Source organism: Rhinopithecus roxellana, chromosome 9 (assembly GCF_007565055.1).
Source record: "Rhinopithecus roxellana isolate Shanxi Qingling chromosome 9, ASM756505v1, whole genome shotgun sequence".
NCBI lineage: Eukaryota > Metazoa > Chordata > Mammalia > Primates > Cercopithecidae > Rhinopithecus > Rhinopithecus roxellana.
The window spans coordinates 8,707,830-8,724,623 of record NC_044557.1 but is presented as its reverse complement, the minus strand read 5'-3'; the positions used below and the strand labels follow the sequence as shown (position 1 = coordinate 8,724,623).

The 16,794-nt window shown below is 41.0% G+C and overlaps 1 non-coding gene across 1 annotated transcript; it reads left to right on the top strand.

Annotated features, from left to right (window-relative positions):
* Positions 1-11,753: 11,753 nt before the first annotated feature.
* Positions 11,754-11,860, top strand: LOC115899869. Its single transcript, XR_004059457.1, has one exon. It is a non-coding gene; the product is annotated as a U6 spliceosomal RNA (small nuclear RNA).
* The last annotated feature ends 4,934 nt before the right edge of the window (positions 11,861-16,794 follow it).

The following is a 16,794-nucleotide window of genomic DNA, read 5'->3' as shown; positions in this document are numbered from 1 at the left end:
CTCATTGCATGTTTTTGTCAGATTTGTCAAAGATCAGATGACTGCAGATGTGTGGCATTATTCCTGAGGCCTCTGTTCTGTTCCATTGGTGTATAAATCTGTTCTGGTACCAGTACCATGCTGTTTTGGTTACTGTAGCCTTGTAGTATAGTTTGAAGTCAGGTAGCATGATGCCTCCAGCTTCGTTCTTTTTGCTTAGGATTGTCCTGGCTATATGGGCTCTATTTTGTTTCCATATGAAATTTAAAGTTGTTTTTTCTGATTCTGTGAAGAAAGTCACTGGTAGCTTGATTGGGATAGCATTGAATCTATACATTACTTTGGGTAGTATGTCAATTTTCACAATATTGATTCTTCCCATTCATGAGCATGGAATGTTTTTCCATTTGTTTGCATCCTCTCTTATTTCCTTGAGCAGTAGTTTTGTAGTTCTCCTTGAAGAGGTCCTTCACATCCTTTATAAGTTTTATTCCTCGGTATTTTATTCTCTTTGTAGCAATTGTGAATGGAGTTCACTCATGGTTTGGCTCTCGGTGTGTCTATTATTGCTGTATAGGAATGCTTGTGATTTTTGCACATTGATTTTGTATTCTTAGACTTTGCTGAAGTTGTTTATCAGTTTAAGGAGATTTTAGACTGAGACAATGGGGTTTTCTAAATATACAATCATGACATCTGCAAATAAAGACAATTTGACTTCCTCTCTTCCTATTTGAATACGCTGTTTTAATTCTTTCTTTTGTCTGATTGCCCTGGCGAGAACTTCCAATACTATGTTGAATAGGAGTGGTGAGAGAGGGCATCCTTGTCTTTTGCCGATTTTCAAAGGGTATGCTTCCAGCCTTTGCCCATTCAGTATGATATTGGCCGTGGGTCTGTCATAAATAGCTCTTATTTTGAGATATGTTCTGTCAATATTTGTTTATTGAGAGTTTTTAGCATGAAGGGCTGTTGAATTTTATCAAAGGCCTTTTCTGCTCTATTGAGATAATCATGTGGTTTTTGTCATTGCTTGTTTATGTAATGGATTATGTTTATTTATTTGCATATGTTGAAACCAGTCTTGCATTCCAGGGATGAAGCTGACTTGATCATGGTAGATAAGCTTTTTGATGTGCTTCTGGATTCAGTTTGCCAGTATTTTATTGAGGATTTTCGCATCCATGTTCATCAGGTATATTGGCCTGAAATTTTCTTCTTTTGTTGTGTCTCTGCCAGGTTTTGGTATCAGGATGATGCTGGCCTCATAAAATGAGTTAGGGAGGATTCCCTCTTTTTCTATTGTTTGGAATAGTTTCAGAAGGAATAGTACCATCTCCTGTTTGTACTTCTGGTAGAATTCGTCTGTGAATCCTTCTGGTCTTGGGCTTTTTTTTGTTTGGTAGACTATTAATTACTGCCTCAATTTCAGAACTTGTCATTGGTCTATTCAGGGATTCGCCTTCTTCCTGGTTTAGTATTGGGAGGGTGTATGTGTCCAGGAATTTATCAATTTCTTCTAGACTTCCTAGTTTATTTGCATAGAGGTGTTTATAGTATTCTCTGATGGTAGTTTGTATTTCTGTGGGATCAGTGGTGATCTCCCCCTTACCATTTTTTATTGTGTCTATTTGATTCTTCTCTCTTTTCTTCTTTATTAATCTGGCAAGTGGTCTACTTTGCTAATCTTTTCAAAAAAGCAGCCCATGGATTCATGGATTTTTTGAAGGGTTTTTCGTGTCTCTATCCCCTTCAGTTCTGCTCTGATCTTAGTTATTTCTTCTCTTCTGTTAGCTTTTGAATTTGTTTGCTCTTGCTTCTCTAGTTCTTTTAATCGTGATGTTAGGGTGTCAATTTCAGATCTTTCCCGCTTTCTCCTGAGGGCATTTAGTTTTATAAATTTCCCTCTAAACACTGCTTTAGCTGTGTCCCAGAGATTCTGGTATGTTGTGTCTTTCTTCAAAGAACTTATGTATTTCTGCCTTAATTTTGTTATTTACCCAGTAGTCATTAAGGAGCAGGTTGTTTAGTTTCCATGTAGTTGTGCGGTTTTGAATGAGTTTCTTAATCCTGAGTTCTAATTTGATTGCAGCTGCCTATTTTTATATGCACTTTGAACTAAGAATAGTTTTCTTTTGTCCATTTTTAATGACTGAAAAGTTGTAAATGGTTTAAAAAAGAATATTTTATAATGCAAAAAGTATATGAGATTTACATTTTTGTTTATGTATTGGTTATTTACAACAAATAAACATCCTCAGGGACAAATGACCCAAATTTCAAACCAAAAAATCAAACACAGTGTTTTATTTTCAATATATAGAACCCAGATGTCTGGGAAAATCTCAGAGTCTTCATAAGAGATCTGAGTATTCATCCACACATCAAGAACTAATGAATAAATACGTCCTACAATTATAAATCAATCATGTGTAACTGCTATAGTGATTTATAAAAGAAACTCACTTTAGAAGTTTACCTTTTTTTGTCATTGTGCTTCTTTTTTTTCAATCTGCTGTTTCTATCAACCGGATGGCCTCCTGTTGCAATGACTGGGAATCAAGGCTGTGGCATTTAGTCTGACAATGGAGCAAATGTTTGCAGTTAGTACTCGCCAAATAACTCCAGGGCATCTGGGCACTTGATTCAGAGCCCCTCCATTTCTACAGTCATTCCAGTTGAATTACCTAGCTCTATCTGTGTGTAGCTACAAGAAATTAGTATAGTGAGAATTTATTTTGGGTCCCATCCAGAAGTTTATTCTAGAAACAGATTATATTTTGAGTCAACTACGAAGTGGCTACTTGCTAACATAAGCTTTCTATTTGCTCACAATGATGGCTGCCTCAAGCTGCAGTGAGCTCCCAGTCACTGGAAACTTTTTTTTTTCTTTTTAAGGCTGGATATAACCATTTATTGCAGTCCCTGCAGATGGGATTTTTACCCTGGGCAGCAGATTACCTCTAAATTCTGATAACCTTTAAGGTCCCTTCTGATTCAAAATCTATTATTCTTAGATAGGGACCAGGAGCATTTTTCTGAGACTGCCCCAGAAAAAAATTTAATAACTCCAGGCACACAATGACTCTTGTTCATCATTTACCTGTTACCGCTGCCTGCCTCCCTTGCTTTCCATTAAGTTTGCAAAGAGTAGAAGATCTTGCTTCTGGGCTGCAATTTAATATGTGTGCAAAAGGGGTATCAGAATCCTGCCATTAATAGGGCTGTACTCCAAGGAACAAGGCCATGCTTTATTAGTTCCTCATCAATTAAGCAAGGGAAACCTTCAGGCTTCAAAACGAGCTGTGTCTCTGTGGCGACAGAGAGAGATGATTTTGCCTGCAAGAGCAGAAATCCACCAGGGACAATGAATGCCTCTGTTCCACATGGGAAAGGGTGGGGGTCATATCCGCCCTCAGCAGCTATTTTCAGTGACAGAGAAAAATCCCCTCCTGAGGGAGGGCGTGACAAACAAGGTGACTGGGGGCTTTCTCAAACTCCACATTGTTCCTTACCAAGATTCCAGTACATGGTACTCTGTAGGAACACACATGGGGAATCCCAGACAAAGGAAAATTTTTCCTAGGAGAATATTTTTTCTTAAGAAAAAGTCATGGGCTGGGTGTGGTGGTTCACTCCTATAATCCCAGCACTTTAAGAGGCCAAGGCAGTTTGAGGTCAGGAGTTTGAGACCAGCCTAGCCAAGATGGTGAAATCCTCTAACAAAAATACAAAAATTAGCCAGACACGGTGGTGGGCACCTGTAATCCAGCTACTCAGGAGGCTGAGGCAGGAGAATCGCTTGAACCCAGGAGGCAGAGGTTGCCATGAGCTAAGATTGTGTCACTGCACTCCAGCCTGGGTGACAGAGCAAGACTCCCTCTTAAAAAAAAAAAAAAAAAAAAAAAAAAAAGTCATGGTTAGTAGTGACATCTATATCTCAACATATCAATGCAGAAAGAGTTGAGAACTTCAAGGTATACCAGGTGTGGCACACAGGGATGGAAGGGAGTGATGGTTATCAGATGTTATTATGGGACATAGTGAGAGGCAAGGACTGTAAAGTGGTAATGCTAGAAAATTAGGCTGATGCCTGGTCATGGAGGCCCTTGTGTGCCCAGTTACATGCTCCTGCAGGTGTTAAAGAGCCAGTAAAGGATTATGTAAAGGGATGTGACGTAGACGCAACTCTGTCCACCACATACTGAGGGGACAGGCTTGGATGCTCCACAGGCTTCTGAAGCCAAGGAAAGAAGCTTTAATTGGAGATATTAGTTTGGGCATCATTAGGGTATAAGTAGTTGACAAAGTTTGAGTGTTTGTCTCCTCCAAATCTCATACTGAAATGTGATCCCCAGTGTTGGAGGTGGGGCCTAGTGGTGGCTGTTTGGCTCATGGGCACAGATCCCTCATGAATGGCTTGGCGGAGTCCTCAAGATAATGAATGGCTTCTTGCTCTGTGAGTCCCAGTGAGAACTGACTGTTGGGAGAAACCTGGCACCTCCCCCTCCTGCTCCTCTCTCTTGCTCCCTTTCCTACCCTGTGACATGCCTACCACCTCTTCTCCTTCTGCCAAGAATAGAAGCTTTTTGAAGCCTCACAAGAAGCAGATGTTGGTACCATGCTTCATGCACAGCCTGCAGAACTATGATGCAAATCAACCTCTTTTATTATTTTTAAAAATTTATCTATTTTTGAGACACAGTCTCACTCTATTGCCAAGGCTGGGGTATTGGAGTGTAGTAGCAGGATCACAGCTCACTGCAACCTTTGCCTCCCAGCCTCAAGTGATCCTCCTGCCTCAGCCTCCTGAGTAGCTGGGATTACAGGTATGCATCATCATGCCTGGCTATTTTTAAGTTTATTTTTGTAGAGACAAGGTTTCATTATATTATCCGGGCTGCCTCTTTTCTTTGTAAATCACCCAGCCTCGGTATTTCTTTACAGCCATGCAAAATGAACTAAGGCAGTAGATGACGAGGTCATAGAAAGTACGAAACCACCCAAAGGAACAGAAAATATGACAAGTGTGAAGAAAATCAGGAACCTGTGGGGTCAGATCAGAAAGCAACACATGAATCCATACAAAAGCAACCAGGAGAATCAGGAGAGCAAGGGGGCCCAGAGAGAGACACCACCAAAGCACCACAGAGTGCCACCTTCTTCCATCCAAGCACCGCTTCCCCACTGGGGGATGAAGAAGGAGGTACTTACATGCAGGCAAATCTGAATCAAGGGTGAACTCTCCTTGAATATCAATTTTATTCTTGGAACTAAAGAACACGCATATGGAGATATGGGATAGTGAAGTGGACACGGTCCTAGTCTTGGTGCCAAAAGGTTGAGTTCTGATCTGTGTCCATTCTGTGTGACCTTGGGAAGGGCACTTTACTCCTCGCAGACGTTATTGTCTCATCTGGCAATTAAGGGTGTTGTTTGGTATGTTCTCTGCTCTCAACTCAAAAGCCATTTCTATTAGGAGATGAAGTTGACCATTGTCTTCCCAGTCAAGTTGAACCAACAATCACCATCCTTCCCAATATCAGAAATATATCTGGCAATATATATTTTGAAATAGGAAGTAGCAAGCTATTTCAAAAAATATCACGTTTCCTTTTCTACCTTAAACCTGCCATAATGTACAGGTCCCAGGTCACATCTGGCTCTAATATGAAAATTATAAGCTCTGTTCCTTCTGATCATCAGGAGGAACATTCCTCTTGTACTACTCTAAAAGTCATCACAGAACATTCTTAAAAGTCTTGAATGAATCATTACATTCAAGCTTCTACAAGCTCATTTTGGGAAATGCAGTATTTCAGGGCACAGAAGGAGCATTTTACATGCACTTTAAGTGGGGACTTGTTGACATTCACCCATCCTCTGCCAGGAGCATTGTTCTGCTGTGCGGCAAGGTACCTCATCCAAAGCCCCAACCCACATCATGAGATATTCTTGTCCAAAACCCCAGACACACACATCTCAAGTTACTGTAGCCCAAATCTTCTCTATGTTCCAAGATACTCCTGGCCAGAGAAAAGGTAAAACAATAGTTCTTGGGGGAGAATAAAAGGCCTCTTATTACAGATAAAGACAATCCTCATAAAGAAATCTTGGCTGGGCATGGTGGCTCACGCCTGTAATTCTAGCACTTTGGGAGGCAGAGGCGGGCAGATTACCTTAGGTCAGGAGTTCAAGACCAGCGTGGCCAACATGGTGAAACCCAATCTCTGCTTAAAAAAAAAAAAAAAAAAAAAGGCCAGGCATGGTGACATGCACCTGTGGTCCCAGCTACTCAAGAGGCTGAGGCAGGAGGATCACTTGAGCCTGGGAGGTTGAGGCTGCCGTGAGCTGTGATTGCATCATTCTATCCCAGTGTGGGTGACAGAGTAAGATCCTGTCTCAAAAAAAAAAAAAAAAAAAAAGAGGCAAGAAAGCAAATTAGGAAGGAAGGAGGGAAGGAAGGAAGGAGGGAGGAAGGGAGGGAAGGAAGAAAGAAAGAGAGAGAGAAAGAGAAAGAAAGAGAGAAAGGGAGGAAGAGAGAAAGGAAAGAAAGAAAGAGAGAAAGAAAGAAGGAAGGAAGGAAGGAAGGAAGGAAGGAAGGAAGGAAGGAAGGAAGGAAGGAAGGAAGGAAGGAAGGAAGGAAGGAAGGAAGGAAGGAAGGAAGGAAGGAAAAGAAATCCCTGACCCCTTGCTTAAGTGACTAAGCTATCTCTGCATAAAGGTGTATAAAGGACCAAATGTGGCCTGACAGTCACAGAGTTGGGACTTGAATGCTTGCCATCACCTCTCCATGCATTCTGACCACCAGTGAAGGCAGAATCTGTTTTAAAGTATTCAAGACATGGTCCCTAGTACTACAATAGTACCAGCACATGAAACTGAGGTGTGTCAGTGATTCCTTCTATGTGCGTAGCGGATAATACACAGACTAGCCAGCTGAAGAACTGTGTCTCTAAGGAGTTCAACAGCAGGCATCACCAGCCCAGCCCACCATTAGTCCTGATACAGTGCTACTGCCACCTCCATTTCCTGGAACGTTTGAAAAGTCCAGGGACCTCCTTCCTCTCTTTCCCTCTGGAAGCGATGTCACTGAGCCTAGTGTGAGGAGAAAGTGTAGTAAATTACAGCAGAGAGAGACCAGATAGACGACAACATCTGTGAATTGGGATGAGCCAAACCCCAGTGCCACTGTGTCCCCACGTACAACTGAAGCAGCCAGATTCCCTCTGCCCCCACTGTCCCACGCTGTCACCCCCATTTCCAAGGGCTCAGCCTAGTCACTCGCACCCCTCTCCAAACTACAAACCCATACCTGATTGCCTCTGCCTGCCAACCACTGCTACACACCTCAGGGGTGAAGCCCCTCCTCACCTCACAGCCCCTTCCAGGAACCGCTGAATTCTGAGAGGCCTGAGTGTCTGACATCCCTCAGGGAGTACCAGGCCTCCAACCCCAACTGGCGGACCCCACGTCTCTGCTTTCATCCAAGTCCACACATAGAAGTCCATTCAGTCTTTTATTCTCTATGCTCATCAGGGGCTGTGCTGCCTTTCCCAAACCTAACCACACCCCCTAGTCTTGCCATGGTCCAGTCTGTAATTCCCAGTCGTTCATTACTCCATTGTCTCATAGCTCTGGGCCCACAGCTCCTGCCCGTGTCTTTCCCCCAGACTGTTCTCCTGAGCTCTAGATGGCAGGTGCGGTGCTCACGGACTTGTGCATCTAAGCAGCCTGCAAACACGACCCAAACCAGCACAGCCCAAGCCAGCTCGATGTCTGTGTCCTGATGCCTGCTCTTCCTAGGGGGGTCACGGTCTCAACGAACAGCACTGTCGTCACTAAGGATAACATTGAGAGTCATCCCTGATGCCTTGCTCCTTCCTGCTCTCAGCCCACTGCATCTGATCCATCTGGGATCTTCTCTCTTCTGCCTCCTGCACCTCTCAAACCCATTCACCCTTCCTCCACTGCCCACAGATCGAGTCAGACCACCCTCCCTCACCAGGACGACTGCCTGTTCATTAACCTTCCCGTGTTCATGTTGTCCTTTCTATTTATCCTTCATCCTGAAAAGCAATTTTTTTTTTTTTTTTTTTTTTTTTAGAAATGGAGTCTTACTCTTGTCCCCCAGGCTGGAGTTCAATGGTGCGGTCTTGGCTCACTGCAACCTCTGCCTCCCAGGTTCAAGTGATTCTTCTGCCTCAACCTCCCAAGTAGCTGGGATTACAGGTACCCACCACCATGCCCAGCTAATTTTTGTATTTTTAGTAGAGACGGGGTTTCATCATGTTAGCCAGGGTGGTCTCAAACTCCTGACCTCAGGTGATCTGCTTGCCTCCCAAAGTGCTGGGATTACAGGTGTGAGCTACCATGCTTGGCCTGCAATCTTCTTTTAAAAAATCAAGTTATCTTTCTGTTTAAAACCCAATAATAACTTCCCACATCCTTTAGGCTGAATCCAGATCCTTCCTGTGGACTCGTGTATCCTCAGCCTTCTCTGCCGGCCTCCCCTACCTCACCCTTCCCCACCCACTCTCTCACTCTGTGCTCCAGCAGTGCCTGCTTTCTGCAATGCCTCTTGAATTTTCAACTGAAACATCAATTCCATAAGGAGGCTGGTCCTGTACTTCATTTTATGATGCAAGCCCCACATCACCTCTGTCTCTAGCACCTAGAACCGTTGAAGGCAAGTGGTAAGTGTGTCCTGAATGAATGCTTGTGGGAACAAATGAAGGAATCACCATTTCCTAGGCCTTTCCTCTTTCCAGAAAAGTTTGCTTTCTAATGAGAATTGCATTTGCCAAAGTCAGTTTTCCCTGAATGGCCTGGTCTATGAAGACTTTATAGTTAGGGTGGCTACTTGTTATCCAAGTAAAACACCTGGGAGTAAAAGTGACTGTTAAAAATAGTTAAAATGATGTGGAGTTCTTTTTGTTGTTGTTGTTTTGTTTTTTTGTTTGGGATTACAGGTGTGAGCCACTTCGCCCGTCTAAAATGATGTATTTTTGAATATATATTTATCGACTGACATTGATTGTGGTATATTGGTAGACAAATAGAGTAGTTCTATTTGAAGATAAAATAATTTATAAAAGTAATTTCAAAAGGAAAAAGCTTCCATTGCAAAAATTAAACATTTTTTAAAACTATTGCAAAAATCAAAAATATTTCTTTAAAAGTTTGAATAATGAAAATTTATAAACTAAAAGCAAAACAAATTATTGATATTGATTATCCAAATATTGGAGAATAAAGATAGCAGAATTACCGTCTTGTATTATATATGTATATTATATGTAAAATATTATATAACATATAATATATATTATAAACTATACAGCAATGTATTATATTATATATCCTAATAATATAACCTAATACATTATTATAATATATTACACATCCCATATAGTTATGTAAGTATTCATATATTTAGATCAGTTTGTAAGATGCATTTGTCTCAAACACCACAACATTGATTTTTCAAATCATTTTTTTCCAAATGAACTTATTTTTAATTCTTTCACAAAATATAAATATTTTAGCCCAAATCTTTTCACGGACAGCATTTTTTGTTGCCTCCACTCATAATAGCTCTCTTTGACAAATACTTTAATAAGACAAGGCATCAGAAAAATTGCCAGATCCTTTTGAACATTCAGCTATACTTAGATTGATGCAATGTTGTAGGTCTTCTTCATTTCATTTCATTTTAGTACTAAATATGTATTATTTTTCAGTTGAACCAAAGTGAAATCATAGAATATCAAAATTAAGTCCTGTTCATCATTTGCATTTGCATTGTTTAATTTATTCAATTCTCCCCTACTTTTATGGAGATAAACTTCAATGGTTTCCTGCTAGCAAACTTTGTTTTCGTTAATGACAACACTACAATTGGCTTAAAGTTTCGAAATCTAAAGGTTGTTGGTGTTCTGTTTATTGAATACTTTTATAAAGATTTTCAACACATTTTGAATAAAATATAAATAAAAACTAAAGGACTCATTTCCAAAAAATGTCAAAATCAACACAGAGCTTGGTTCACAAGGCCCAGACATTTCTAAAATCCAACCAGTGATAAGTAGCAAGAAAGAGCCCCAAACGCCGTGCCAAACTTGCTATTTAATTCAACAACAACTTCATTAAGATAATTTCATGGCTTATTCTGTGTATGTCTGAAAACCTTCATAGAGTGTGGCAATGGTATCGCTTCTCGGCCTTTTGGCTAAGATCAAGTGGAGTGTGGCAACGGTGGCTTCTGTTTTGATTGCTAGAGTATCAGAGCTTGTTTGGACACAAGTATGAATTTTCAGTGTACCAATTCCAAATATATTTCTGCTCCACATCATTTTTTTGAGTAAGAACATTAGTTTTACCAAAATATGGTGTTCTGCCAGATTTTGTTTGTATTATCACTGTAAAAACTATAATTTTATCTTCAATGTGGAACTTTATAACCACATTTACAATAGCATTCACAACAATGTTCAGATGTTGAATTTGAGGAAACTTCCAGAAGCTTTACTTTGATGAATTGGACAAAAAAATATATATATATATTATTGCAATCAACTGATTTTTCTACTTGGAGCATCTGATTACACTTTATAAAGCTGGCATCACCTAACTGCATGATGAGTTTTTCTGCTAATGACACACATCAGCAGCTATGATTTTATTGTTTGTTTGTACCCAGGAAACCTTGGAATTGAAAATGAAATTAATTTAGAAGATATAGATGATATAAATAAATACATAGCTATAAATGAAAACTCATACTTCTCAGAGTAATCCTAAAACATACTTTCTGCCACTGCCTACAATCTTCTTAAAATAACTGTCATAGTAACTTTTGAAATAGATGTGGCTGTTCCTTTATCAGATTTGAGACAGCTGGTACTGATACTTCTGTGGTCCTCATAGTGCACAGCAAATGTTAACAAACATTAACATTTTGTACATATTATATGTCTATTATTAATGTTCTTACAAAACAGAAATTTAGTACTTTATTTTTATTAAATTTAATACTTTATTTTATTAAATATGCGCTTGTCTTAGCTCATTTTTGCAAATGGGTTTAGGGCAAGCTTGTCTAACCCACACCCACAACTTTGAATGCAGCCCAACACAAATTTGTAAACTTTATTAAAACATTATGAGATTTTGAGAGGATTCTTTTTCTTTTCTTTCTTTTTTTTTTTTTTCTCATCAGCTATTGTTAGTGTTGATGTATTTTATGTATGGCCTCAGACAATTCTTCTTCTTCCAATGTGACCGAGAAAAGCCAAAAGACTGGACACCTCTGGTTTAGGGCAAGATAAAAATGCACTTCAAAAAATTTAGGTAGCAGGGTACAGTGGCTCATGCCTGTAATCCCAACACTTTGGGAGGCTAAGGCGGGTGGATCGCTTAAGGTCAGGGGTTCAAGACCAGACTGGCCAACATGGCAAAACCCTATCTGTACTAAAAATACAAAAATTAGCCAGTTGTGGTGGTGCATGCCTCTGGTTCCAGTTACTTGGGAGGTTGAGACAGGAGAGTCGCTTGAACCTGGGAGACAGAGGTTTCAGTGAGCCAAGATCATGCCACTACACCCCAGCCTGGGTGACAGAGTGAGACTGTCTCAAAAATAAAATAAAATAAAATAAAATAAAATAAAATAAAATAAAATAAAATAAAAATAAGTAAATAGCAATATATTACACCATACAATAAATGAAGCCCTCCAGGTACATTTTAGTGGAACTGTTAATAATAACAGCCCAGTGTTCACTTCAGCAGCACATATACTAAAATTGGCATGATACAGAGAAGATAAGCATGGGCCCTGCACAAGGATGATGTGCAAATTCGTGAAGCGTTCCATATTTTTACTTTAAATTTCATATGTAACCTAAAACAAGCCTGCGTAGCCAAGACAATCCTAAGCAAAAAGAACAAAGCTGGAGGCATCATGCTACCTGACTTTGAACTATACTACAAGGCGACAGTAACCAAAACAGCATGGTACTGGTACCAAAACAGATATACAGACCAATGCAACCAAATAGAGGCCTGAGAAATAACACCACACATCTACAACCTTCTGATCTTTGACAAACCTGGCAAAAAGAAGCAATGGGAAAAGGATTCCCTATTTAATAAATGGTGTTAGGAAAACTGGCTAGCCATATGCAGAAATCTGAAACTGGATCCCTTCCTTACACCTTACACAAAAATTAGCTCAAGATGGATTAAAGACTTAAACATAAGACCTAAAACTATAAAAACCCTAGAAGAAAACCTAGGTAATACCATTCAGGACATAGGCATGGGCAAAGCCTTCATGACTAAAACACCAAAAGCAATGGTAACAAAAGCCAAAATCGACAAATGGAATCTGATTAAACTAAAGAGCTTCTGCACAGCAAAAGAAAATATCATCAGAGTGAACAGGCAACCTACAGAATGGGAGAAAAATTTTGCAACCTACTCATCTGACAAAGGGCTAATATCCAGAATCTATGAAGAACTTAAACAAATTTACAAGAAAAAAACAACCCCATCAAAAAATGGATGAAGGATATGAACAGACACTTCTCAAAAGAAGACATTTATGTGAGCAACAAACATATGAAAAAACTCATCATCACAGGTCATTAGAGAATGCAAATCGAAACCACAATGAGATACCATCTCAGGCCAGTTAGAATGGCGATGATTAAAAAGTCAGGAAACGGCCAGGCGCAGCAGCTCCTGCCTGTAATCCCAGCACTTTGGGAGGCCAAAGCGTGCAGATCACAAGGTCAGGAGATCGAGACCATCCTGGCTAACAAGGTGAAACCCCTTCTCTACTAAAAATACAAAAAATTAGCAGGGCGTGGTGGCAGGCGCCTGCAGTCCCAGCTACTCGGGAGGCTGAGGCAGGAGAATGGTGTGAACCCGGGAGGTGGAGCTTGCAGTGAGCCGAGATTACTCCACTGCACTCCAGCCTGGGTGACAGAGTGAGACTCTGTCTCAAAAAATAAAAATAAAAATAAAAATAAAAATAAAATGAAAAGTCAGGAAACAACAAATGCTGGAAAGAATGTAGAGAAATAAAAACACTTTTACACAGTTGGTGGCAGTGTAAATTAGTTCAACCATTGTGGAAGACAGTGTGGTGATTCCTCAGGGATCTAGAACCAGAAATACCATTTGACCCAACAATCCCATTACTGGGTATATATCCAAAGGACTATAAATCATTCTACTATAAAGACACATGCACATGCATGTTTATTGTGGCACTATTCACAATAGCAAAGACTTGGAACCAACCCAAATGTCCATCAATGATAGACTGGATAAAGAAAATGTGCCACATATACACCATGGAACACCACACAGCCATAAAAAAGATGAGTTCATGTCCTTTGCAGGAACATGGATGATGCTGGAAACCATCATTCTCAGCAAAATAACGCAGGAACAGAAAACCAAACATCGCATGTTCTCACTCATAAGTGGGAGTTGAACAATGAGAACACATGGACACAGGGAGGGGAACATCACACACCGGGGCCTGTCGGGATGTGGGGGATAGGGGAGGGAGAGCATTAAGAGAAATACCTAATGTAGATGACAGGTTGATGGGTGCAGCAAACCACCATGGCATGTGTATACCTATGTAACAAACCTGCACGTTCTGCACATGTACCCCAGAATTTAAAGTATAATTTAAAAAGAAAGAAAGAAAAAGAAAACCCTCCAAATGCCTTTGTCAGAGGTTCTGTGCTCCTCATACCGCAGGAGCCTGCAGAACAGCAAAGGGCAGTCTCTTCCAAAATGTTCCAATCAACCCCTAAATAGACACTCCAGGATTTTATAACATTTTAAACAAGGCTACTCACTTATCTTTTGCCTGACTTAAGATTTCTCTGAGTTATTACATTGACCAAACTGTTAATACACATGCATACATATTAAAAAATAATAATAATGACACCTCATATTATTAGTATTTTGTTTGTTTTGAGACAGAATCTCACTCTGTTGCCCAAGCTCAAGTGCAGTGGCACAATCATGGCTCACGCAGCCTCAACTTCCCAGACTCAAGCGATCCTCCTCCCTCAGCCTACAGAGTAGCTAGGATTACAGGCATGTGCCACCACACCTGGCTAACAGGATTTTGTATTTTTAATAGAGATGGGGTCTTGCTATCTTGCTTAGGCTAGTCTCAAACTCTTGGGCTCAGGTGATCCACTCACCTCAGCCTCCCAAAGTGCTGAGATTACAGGTGTCAGTCACCATGCCTGGCCAATATCTCATTTTAAAATGAAGAATCTAAGACACGTTACATCAAACAGGCTGCTAAGGCAATGGGCACAAACTAACTCAGTCCCAGGCAAACCAATATATGTGTCTCCTATATTCTTCCCTGGCACGAGATTTTCATCGTTTCCCATTCTTGTATAGGGATGAAATGTGGTAAAAATTTGGCAAATTGGCTGGGTACAGTGTCTCACTCCTGTAATCCCAGCGCTTTGGGAAGCCGAGGTAGGCGAATCATTTGAGGCCAGGAGTTCAAGATCAGCCCGGCCAACAAGGTGAAACCCTGTTTCTACTAAAAATACAAAAATTAGCCAGGCATGATGGCAGATGCCTGTAATCCCAGCTACTCGGGAGGCTGAGGCAGGAGAATTGCTTGAACCCAGGAGGCAGAGATTGCAGTGAGCCAAGAAGGTGCCACTGCACTCCAGCCTGGGTGATAGAGTGAGACTTCATCTTAAAAAAAAAAAAAAAATATCTTCTTCCTCTAAGCATTTCTCCTGAAGAAATGTTTTAGTAGTGTTTTACTAACAAAAGTAACATGTGTCTTGAAATCCACTACAGCCCCTCGGGCATCAGCAAAGTCAGATGCCACCTCTGCAGAAGCTGCCAACCTCCCTTGCTTTTCCCTCAAAGGGGAAGTCAAGATATTCAGTTGTTGCCAGCAGGATAAACCCAGGTTTCAAACTACATTTAGTCAAAACTCATTAGTGCAAACCTGACTGACCCAAAACTCACAATAATCTCTTTATGCTGGACTGAAATTAAGGTTTGCTATTGTTATCAAACATGGAACAAAGGGGAAATTGGATGCTGAACAATGGATAAGGATACTTTCTATTCAGGAAAGCATTTCCTGATAGGTTCTCTAAGACAAGGGCAGCCTCCTCATTTCCACTGTTTCCTCTGACAATAGTGTTTACCTCATGGGTGTCTAAAAAACAAAAAGCAGAATTTGATTGTGAATTTTTTTACTACAGATATGCAATCAGTAGAAACCAAACCACCTTTCTACTTCTCAAATAAGGATGGTTTGTACAGTTTGTAGACTTTCTCAACTGTTCTTTCTTTAGCCAAGAGGTCTCAGTACTGTAAAAACACTATCTGCAGCAGCTGGGCCCTGCCCACAGGGCTATCTGCTATTAGCAGAACCACTAACGTGCTTTGTGGCCTTCAATGACAGCAGGTACCTCTCTGCACCATTGTGCCAGCATCCCAGGCACTGAGAGGATGCAATTTCACATCCGTAGAGGCAAGGGGGCCAAGTGAAAATATGCGGTTATTTGCTGCCAGCATCCTCTGCCCAACCATCAGTTCCTTGAAGGCAGAGCCCAGTTGCCTCCTTCTTGTCTTTATTGAGTTATCAAGCATGGTTAGTGCCTGGTGCCCAGTAGAGACTCAGCAAGCAATTCTTCAATTGAGTTCATCACTGCATTCCAAAGGGTCAGGGTGCCACAGCAACGACTGTGTGCTATTTGAATAGATTTGGACCTTATTTTGCCCCTTAAATTGAATAAACCCTTTTCCCCAACAATGACAAATTAAACTAAGTTAAATAGCACAAGCATTTTCAGACACAATAATCTGGACAAGATGTACACAGCATGCACAACATGTCTTCCTTTTTTTTTTTTTTTTAATGAAGATGGGGGTCTTGTTTTGTTTTGTTTTGTTTGAGACAGAGTCTTGCTCTGTCGTCCGGGCTGGAGTGCAGTAGCCTGATCTTGGCTCACTGCAACCTCTACCTCCTGGGTTCAAGTGATTCTCCTGCCTCAGCCTCCTGAGTAACTGAGGTTACAGGTGTGTGCCACCATACCCGGCTAATTTTTGTATTTTTTTGTAGAGATGGGGTTTCACCATATTGCTCAGGCTGGTCTCAAACTCCTGACCTCAAGTGATTCACCCGCCTCAACCTCGCAGAGTGCTGGGATTACAGATGTGAGCACTGCACCAGGCCAGAGTCTTGTTTTATTGCCCAGGCTGGTCTCAAACTCCACAGTTCAAATGATCCTCCTGCCTCTGCCTCTCAAAGTGCTGGGATTACAGGTGTGAGCCATCGTGCCCAGCCTTGGGATAGAGTTTTCTTTTCTTTTTACCTGCAGCAGCTGGGCCCTGCCCACAAGGCTATGGCTTAAATTATTCTTATTTTAAAAAAAAAAAACAGTTTTTGAGGAGCTCCCACATATGTTATCTAAGGTTATGATAAATGCTATTGTTGCCCTTACCGTCCTCAAACTCGCTAAATTTAACAGACCTGCCCAGAAAGTGTTCTGGTGCTGACAGCATAGTCACAGTAAGACAACACAGCTTCTCAAAGGCGAGCTGGTAAACAGCAGCCAGAATGCAAACCCAAGGCCATCTGGGGGATGCTCTTCACGACCAGGCTGACCTGCTCCCACATCAATACTTCAAGGTTGGACTTGTGGTCCTAGCCGTGCGGGGGGTGAAAAAAACTGAAATTAAAGATAGAGTGGAGAAAAACCCAAGTGCTGAACTTTGAGCAATTGCAGCCAGAAG